The 9,721-nt window shown below is 44.1% G+C and overlaps 1 long non-coding RNA gene across 1 annotated transcript; it reads left to right on the top strand.

The window, feature by feature from the left end:
• Window positions 1-7,747: 7,747 nt before the first annotated feature.
• Window positions 7,748-9,403, top strand: LOC127761208 (uncharacterized). The gene is made up of 4 exons (XR_008015217.1): window positions 7,748-7,865; window positions 7,952-8,198; window positions 8,277-8,378; window positions 9,277-9,403. It is a non-coding gene; the product is annotated as an uncharacterized LOC127761208 (long non-coding RNA).
• The last annotated feature ends 318 nt before the right edge of the window (window positions 9,404-9,721 follow it).

Below are 9,721 nucleotides of genomic sequence, written 5' to 3'. Positions count from 1 at the left end.
TTCGATGAGAAGTTGTTGCAAGTGAAGGCTCGGGTGGAGACATGCTTAAGGGAAAGCGAGCCCCACGCAGAGGCGTAGCAGCTGCACATCAACTGAGGCAGCGGGAGAACAACCAGAAGGGCCCACCGCGGTGGACCACATAACAGTAAAACCAACAAATAAATGCATTTGTTGTCTTAGCACCACAATACGTTCTAACATATTCTAAGGATACATATCAATGTATCTCAGGAACCCACATCATGCACCCTAGTTGTTAGGGTGACACATGCATTTGCAATTCCTGCCACAGAGGGTCAAGCGTTCAAGCCAACGCTAGAGACCCGAGTGCATGGGGCGCAGCTGCTAGCTGGGCATGGCAAAATTCAAGTGGACTTAGTGAAGCTCGATTGGGTTAACTTCACTCTCTCGCACCCACCAAATGACGAGATTATGACCCTTGGAGCTGCACGTGGGACCTTTATTCAATGGCCCAAGCATAGCATTCAGATCAATATAACTCCTAGGCTAGCACCAAGTTCTCGTACACCGCTGCGGCATCCCCCTCCAACTCTTGTATCTGCCCCTCCTGCCGTTGAGGAATGAAGATCTGCAATTGCAATACGGTACAGATTTTGGTGCCAACGGTACGGAGGTCGACAGCAGGCCGCACCTCCCCCCTTAACATACCCAAATTCTAGGGTTAAGGAATTCTTGTCAAAAATAGTAGGAAGCTAACTTTTCCATTTTTTGAGAGCCAAAAATTTCCATTTTTAACTTAGGTGTGGTCAACCCAACTTTTACTGAAGTAAAATTTAAGAAAAAATTAAAACCTTTTCATCTTTAACCTATAACATAGATGCAAACACAAGTGTAAGCATGCATACTTGCATAAGACATGTTTTGATTTGAGTCTTTCTTGTGCATTTGGATTTTTGGTTGGCATTGCATATTAGGTTTCATGAGCATAAATAAAAGATAAAATTTCACTAATCAAACCTATAACCACTTGTCGGTGATATGGGCCCAGGGGTACGCACAGTAGAGGGAAGCCGCCTTCCTGTCTGGCCACGTGGCTGAGCGGCCTGGCTTTCCCCCGCCTCCTCGGGGGGGAGGGGGGTGGTCAGGTAGCACTGACGCGGCCAGGGGGCCTTTGGGGCCACGTCACGACCCTCGGGCCTTCAGCGTGCTCCACCCCGAGGGCCTCGCCCGACCACCATGTGGCTGGGAGAGCAGGCGGAGCAGGAGACACTGCTCCGCGCCTTCAATGCACGGTGCCCCAACCGCCCCGCGCCGCATTTAATGCGGTGTTGGTGGGCGTGTGGCGCCGCTCGATTGACCCCTATCAATCGAGCACGACCGGTCGGTGACTGGTCGCGGACGATGGGACGGGTGGCAGTGCCCCCACGTTCCGCTCTGTGTCAGGCGGAGTGGGGGCAGATATGCCCTGTCCCATCAGCATGTTCCTAGGAGCGCCCTCCGCGCGTGGTGAGCCTCCAAAGTCTCCATGCGTTTAATGGCGAATAACAGGGATCTCCCCCGTGTCAGGCGGGGGACGGCGTTGGACCCCACCCAAGGACGCATGACCACCTTGCTTCCGGTTGAAGGCACGTACGGCCGTCTGACCCAGGCAGGGTGGGTCCCCCTTTCACGGACGGGTAGGTATAGGCGGCACATGTGGTATCCCCTTGAACTATAAAAGGAGGACCTCGCCCACCGGAAAAAGGGACGACTCTCAGACAACTTGAGCTCGTGAGGAAGAACAACTGGGTTTCCCTTAGAGCTCAAAATCTCTTGTAAAAGTTAACCATAATCCTACACACCTGAGTAGGGTATTACGCTCTCGATAGCGGCCCGAACCTGTATAATCCCTTGTCTTTCACAGAGGCTAGGTAGCAATCTAGCGGCTAGACTGCAAGCGGAAGCACGCTCTTGATCATCGTGCCATCTCCCCCGGCCGAACTCACAAAGGGGGGTCTCACGACCACCCACTAGAGAGGATCTCTCCTCGACACCACTCTTGAGCAAATAATTATAAAGACATGAAAATGATGTTAAATGATATCACCTTAGATCAAGAGATTCCAAATATATTTTTTATAAATAGCTAGATGCATTTATGAGGAGGAAAACCCATATATAAAGATAAGTCTTGCTAATTATCTAAAATAATTTGAGTAAGATAAAATCATGGGAAAATTCATGTAGGCTCTACTTAACACATACAACTCACTGTAATTTTCGTACAATTTAATAACTAAATTTTATACCTCAAATAAATCAGTCAAACCAGTCAAATAGTAGGCTAATTATAATCCTTAATCGGCTAAAACATACACTCACCAAAATACGCATTAAACTGCATATAAGTGCATGAGTGAAAGGCCATTTATCATGAATAAATATAATTTTTCCAGAATTTATTTCATCTGTTTAGACCTCCTAAAAATTTATAAACTAGTTTACACCAAGCCTATTTTCTCTAATTTTCTGAGAGCAAACTACACATAATTTTTGAGTGCAACCCAAAAATAAAATAAAAACTAGGTATATTCACCTACCTCCAGTAAAATCCACATGGATTTATCTACACCATAAATTAATATAGGAACTAACGAAGATGGGAAAAGAAATAATCCTGTAAATAACTGAAAATCGATTTTCAGTCAAGAACCTACCCATCCCTCATGACAATCTCACTGGCTTGTCCTTACACTTGTTAACCTCCCTCAGCGACAAGAAAACAGAGACAGAGAGAGAGCGAAGGGAATCAGAGCCGACCGAGCTCTGGGCGTGCTCGACGCGTGGCCTCGACGTGTCCAACGCGGAGCTCGCCTTCTCCACTCCACTCTTCCAGCCGCGTCATCCATCTCCACTCCTCACTCCAGAGCCGACCAAACTGAGGGCTCCGTCGCCCTCATCTCCATCGCCGGCCACCGAGAAGACGAAGGTCGCCAACGCCATGGAGCCGCGGTCGTTTCCTCTTCTTTTGCGTTCCTCAATCTACTCTTGATGCCGTCTCCGTTCCATCTAATTTCGTCCCATTCCATGCAGCGGTTAAACAGGAACGCGACCGCGCACTCCGAAGCTCTGGAGCGCGCACCGAGTGCCACCGCTGCATCACCATCGTCGCGCCGGCCTCCGTGGACCAAATCCGGCCGAGCCGTCACGCCATCATCATCACCACGACCTCTTCTTCGAAATCCCTCAAGAATCCTAGCCAATGCCGCAACGTAGAGGGAGATCGGCGTCGCCTACCTTAAGTCCGGCCGCCGGCCATCGTCGTCCATACCTCGCTCTCGGGTGAGCTTCGGCGCGATTCCTCACTCGTAGAGCATCTATAGGTTCCCTCTAAGCCGTTCCCCTCCTGTCCTTGGCTGCTCAAAGACCGAAGGAACGTCGACGCCGTCGCCATGCCGATTTCCGTCGCTGCCAGGTCGTCTTCTCCACTGTCACCGATGTTCAGACCAATCCAAGCTGCGGGTCTAGCTTCAGTGAGTACCCAAGAACCCAGTGAGTACCCAAGAACCCAGTAGACACACATGCATGCACCCATTCGCTTAGAAACGAGCCGGAGCTCGACATGCCTTAGCATGCCGAGAACCACCTTCGCTCGCACCAACGCCGTCGTCAATTACGGCCACCGTAGCTAGCAAGATTACCACCATTAGCTTCGCAATGACCTGCTGCATGTTTTTGCTTCTGGTCGCACCGCCGCGTTGTTGGGTTTAGTCCCACATCGGTAATTGATGATGGGGGAGCACGACTTAAAAAGTGGGGGCGATCCTCACCCATCAGACTAGTCTTTTGAGTTGTGTAGGCCCAGGACCTAAAGTTGTGGCTCCGATTGGGCCTGTGGTAGAGCAGAACCAATGTGACCTGGGTGGCCCACGGTTGGTGGGCCGGGCTGCCACACTCTAACAAGTGGTATCAGAGCCCAAGGTTTAGAACCCCAGGTCCCACATCATTCTAAACGAGCCCAAGGGGTACAATTTCCATGGGTCACATGGTGGAGAGGCCAGGTAACAAGTCTTCGGGGTCACATGGGTTGATGTGACGGGTCCCACATTATCCATGGGTCACATGGTGGAGAGGCCAGGTAGCAAGTCTTCGGGGTCACATGGGTTGATGTGATGGGTTGATGTGACGGGTCCCACATTATCCATGGGTCACATGGTGGAGAGGCCAGGTAGCAAGTCTTCGGGGTCACATGGGTTGATGTGACGGGTCCCACATCGGTAATTGATGATGGGGGAGCACGACTTAAAAGGTGGGGGCGGTCCTCACCCATCAGACTAGTCTTTTGGGTTGTGTAGGCCCGGAAACAAAACACGGAAGAAAACGCCATAGGAGATCCAAACACAATAACGACACCGAGGCACGATATTTGATAACGGAGTTCAGCCGAGGCCTACATACGCCATAGGAGATCCAAACACGATAACGACACCGAGGCACGATATTTGATAACGGAGTTGCCTACATCTCCGGAGCACTGATTACGGGCGCTCCTCCCCAATCCAGCATATACAGCGTATCAGAGTTACAACGACTCACGACCGGTCGCTGCCGGCAGCCGCTCCCTCTCGCTATGCTAAATTGCCATGCGGTTACAACAGGCACGCCCCTCTATTTATGAGAGATGCTAGGATAGAGTCCGATTCTTACTCTAGTCCTACACCTAGTACAACTCCAAGTCCTAAACTGTAACCGACTACGTACACATATTCGACGCAAACTCTAACACGCGTAAATCGCAGTCAATCGCCGCCGGCGAGCTCGGCCAAGCCGCTGCCCTGTATTGCTTCCTGTACAGGAATAAGCCAGGGATCTCTTTCACGAATTCGATAAAGTGTAAGGACTAAAGTGTGAGACATTTCACTCACTGACATGTGGGTAAAGGACTAAAGCGAAAATACAAGAGAAAAATGGGGACTCTTTATAAACTGTGGCATAGACACATGTTGGACTGCGGGTTCTATTCCTCGGAACCGTAGGGGCCTTTTTGTATATTAGCAGAGGATGGCATGTGGACCCCATGAACTTAAAATCTGAAAATATAAGGGAAAATCACTAAAGCTTTACATTTTCTGCAGAAAAATGCTCAAACTTGTAAAATCCATATAAAATCAAATGTAGCTCATTTTGAGATGATTCCAGTTGCTATAGATTCACAAAGTTATGAAATTTATTTTAGAAACATAAAAATTGACACACTGTACAAGGTTTGTCTCTAAAATTTATCCAAGATAAATCATACATAAAGCATACCCAAATTATAAAATGCAACCAAAATTCATCTCAACTTATTTTTGAACAAACTTAAGTTCTACAGATTCACCAACATGCACACTCTAGATAGGAGAAATAAAATTATATACTTACTTTAAGCCAAATACGTCTAAAACTAATATCTTCAAAATAATTAGTTTTGTGTAAGGTGAACTTTAGAAGTTTATATAAAATTCATTTTAACTCCTTTTTGAGTAATTTCAGGTTCTGTAGAATCACAAAACCTATACTTCCATGTTATACAATAAAATTATATGCATACTGTATAATGAAAGCCTCTAAAAAAATTTATGTAAGGAATAACCAACGTAAGGTAGCCTTTAATTTATACAATTTGTAGAAAATTCATCCTTAGTCCATATAGAGTGAACCAAGTTTCTATGGAGTCAGCAAGGAGTGAAATTTAATTTAGTAAAGTATAATGTGGCACTTTTTGTACAAATTATAGCTCTGAACCTTAATTTGATAAAATAAGTGCTAATCATATAGTGTTGATTAAGCAAAACATAGGTATGTATATATATATAGACGCACTCTAGCTCTAATTAAACCTAACTAAAATTTGTTAGACCAGACAAGCTATAGATTCATCCTCATTCACTAAAACCTAGATGAACATAGCTCGTGTAACAAACTCTAGGTTGATATGTTAAGTCATTAACATAGAATATTCCCTAAGTTACAAAATGTGTAGTAGAGTAATATCAACTCTAAAATTTGTGAACTAAAATTTAATTGATTGACTAAATCATTCATTTTATACATCACTAGCAAGATGGAACAAGTTCTGGACCTAAACCTCCAAAGCCACATACACATAGAAACTATATGCCTAGAACGCGTTATAACTTGTAGAGTACATAGAAAATTCATGATAACTCCAAAAATTGTGAAACCAAAGGGTTAGTCTTCGAAAATATATCTCTACACTCCTGAGAAGTCAAACATAATAAAAGTCACTTTACAAAAACATTTCACTACGTAACCTAGTAAATATTACCCTATACCGAGTAATTTCTAAAAGTAATAACTCCCAAATAAAAAGAGATAAAATAAAAATTCTTTCACCTAAATTTATGTTAGATCAGTACCTACCCACAGTACACAAATCATGCATTTTAGAGCATTTTGGATTTTTGCCTATTTCAGTGTTTAATTGCATAACGTATACTTTATATAGATAATTGCCTAAACAGTGAAGAGGTGACTTAGGTGCTAACATTTTTGAGGATCAGGCAAGTTCTCCTCCCATCCTTTGAACACATTGAATCCTATGGTTTGAGGAATGAAAATATTTATTTGCAAAATTGCATGCCAACCTAGACTATATCGATATTTAAATTTTTGTTATGGTATATGACCTTTTTGCTGCATTCCCTACCTTGAATAATTGCGATCCTTGCAGTTTGTACCCCTAGAAATGGTTAGAGTACATTCCTTGTGCTCAAATGGGTTTATATATAATGTATATGCAACTACTTGCTTAGCCATGCTTAGAAATATGCAAATGCTCATTCCATCTATAATTAAAATGTGACTTTGATATGTGAACCTTTGCTGGAATAAAATCAATATGATGAGTATTTGCGAACTAAAATGTGTAAAATGTGATTTTAGACTTGGGCGACAAGTGGTGTGCATATGGTGTTAGTTGCATACCGATAGGGGGAGTGTTTGCCCAAGTCCGTAAGGACCAAACTTGTGTCACCAACTTAAAGTTATTCGTACATCCATATGTGTTAGTATGGGATGGCCTAAGCTGATTTATCTACTTAGCATATCTAGCCTTGCATTCTGGTAGGCCGGTGTGTATGAGTTCGGATAACTCAGAGGAACTTCCTATTTATCCCGACATGGTATTTTAGGTGACTAAGTCTATCCAATACAACAGTATTGTGCCACGTGCTAGGTTCTCGTCGTGTCCGCCACCACAGCGTTAAGTTTAAGGCGTGAGCCCGCCACTTAACGGTTCTAGGTATTATTTCCAGTATGCCTAGGATGGAGGAACACGTATCGTGCTGGTGCAAGGCTAGAAATTAAGTAGTGTAAAGGTTTCGTGCTGTTGAATTAACACGTATCGTGAATGCGGGTTTCGATTGCTTCTTCTAGGATGTGAACTTAATGAAGTGAACCCCTAGTCGGTGTGCTTGAGGATTGGGTAGTCAAGCTTCCGTTGTTCTTTAATATGCCTATTTGGCCGGTCGGCCTACTTAACTATTAAATTGATGTAAGTCTCTAAGTCCCTTTCGTCTTAAATGTCTTTGCTATGTATGTCCATGCTTAAGATGAAAGTGTGAATCTAATGCACATCCTGGGAATTTAGATTCACATGAGTATGAGTTAAAAATATTTGAGATGTTGTAGATCTTTAGCCATTTTGTCAAGTCTCCTAAATGTGTAACACATCTGGTCGCCGCCTTCGAGTGCTTTGATGGGCACATCTCATACTGAAGTTGGCTGGCAGGCTAAAAGTCAAGCAATGTCTCCAATATTCTTGTCTCAAGGCATCGCGTTGGATATTTCAAGAGAGCCTACGTTTTAGAGGCGCCATTCTCGGCACCGGCGAGAGAAGTCCTCGACGCCATTGCTAACCGGTGAGCTCCATTTCCATTCAATGTGCTTCTCTAATCCAGTCTCACTACCCTCTCTAACGCCACCAAGAACGCCTCATTTGGTGCAGCCAATCTCCGGGAACGCGACCACGTCAACTCGGAACGCCGTCGCGTTCTGGACACCGCCGCTTCGCCTTTGCTCGTCGCCCGGCTTCCACAGTCCACCATTGGTCAAGCCATCTCGCCATCATCTTCACCAGCACCCATTGACCAAGAATCCCGAAGGAATAGACACGTGGTGAACCACGGTGGGAGATCTCCATCTTCTTCCCCAACTCCGGCCGCCCACGCCATTCCTCTCTTCTTCCTTCTCTGGTGAGCTTCGGCCCAAGCTTTTTCGCCTAAATCTGTCTTGTGCCATCTCAAATCGATGCATGCCTTCTCTTTGAATAGATCAAGACCGGAGGTGTACCGCCAACGACAACCGTAGCCGCTGCGCCGCTGCCAGACCAGCTCTCCATCGCCAAGACCGTGCTGAGCCGTGTTCGCTGCTTGGTGAGCTTTCTGGTAGTCCCTAGGACCTTCAGCAAACACATGCACAAACAGATCGAGTCTCTATCATGGCATGCATGTGCAAGCTGTGCTTTGCCGCCGCTTCTAACATCCTAACTGCCGCTATAGACCACCAAAACTTGCAAGAAAGCTATCTATAGGTTCGTACGGTTGTCCTCTACACCTTTTGTTTTGGGAGCTTGAACTGAATCGCCGCTGTTCGCCGCCGGCGATGTCGGGAAGCTCGCGGGAGAGCTGCTCCTCTGCTCTGTCAAGAGCAAGGGCATGGCTTAGTGAAATTTAAAAACCTCCAGGGGTGTTTCAGAAAATAAACAGACGCTTTACATGTGGGACCATTTACTCATTTGGTAATAACTTAAAAATTAAGAACCTTTTTGAATAAAATCCTGGAGCACGTGCTTAGAGGCTGTGGGACCTATTTCTTGAGAACCCAGGGACTTATGCGCAAAAATATAGTCACTGACCGGTGGACCCGAGAGAGATAATGATTTGAGAAAAATAGAGAAAATGCAAAACTAGTTTCTTATCAACTGAAAAATGGTAAAATTTTAGAAATTTGTAGAAAATTCATTCTAACTCTGAAATTTACAAACTAAATTTTTTTGGAATCATATTTTTATGCTCTGCATCATAAAAATGTTCGACTTAACAAAATCATGAAGATTTATGTCTCAAAAATCCGAAATGCATGTAGGTCTATATTTAATATGAAGACACTTTAAAATTTTGAAACTTTTAAATGAAAACTGTTAAAATGAAAATTATTTCACTAAAAATCAATGTAACACATAACACAATTAATCTATGAAAAACATTCATTTTAGAGCATGTTGGATTTTTATGTATGTTTATAATTTTGATTTTGCATATGTATGTTTAGACGATTCGCAGTCGAATCACGAGGAGACCCACTTCGTAGCTGAGCAAGGAGAGGAAGAGCAAGGCAAGCTACCTCCCCTCTTTGATCACATTGAACCTATGATTTGGAGGTTATTTGAAAAGGATTGCAAAATGTGCATGTTGATTATACACTAGTTCACTAAAACTTTGTAAAAATTTGTTAGATCAACTCCTTAACTTGCATTACCACCTAAACTCCACAAAAGACCTTAACCATTATTCCTAGCCTTAGGAACAATTCATTTTGTCACATTAATTATGATGTTTGGGGTCACAAGTCTATGAAAATGCTTAGCCATGCTTAATGTTGTGTTTACTTACCATTTGGGCTCAATTATGTATATAAAATGATCTACTTTATGGTCTGGATAGAAATAATAAAATGTGATATTTGTTAAATAAAATGTTAGAAAATGTGGATTTTA

This window comes from Oryza glaberrima, chromosome 2 (assembly GCF_000147395.1).
Source record: "Oryza glaberrima chromosome 2, OglaRS2, whole genome shotgun sequence".
Lineage (NCBI taxonomy): Eukaryota > Viridiplantae > Streptophyta > Magnoliopsida > Poales > Poaceae > Oryza > Oryza glaberrima.
The sequence above is the reverse complement of the archived record's forward strand: the minus strand, read 5'-3'. Positions and strand labels throughout refer to the sequence as shown.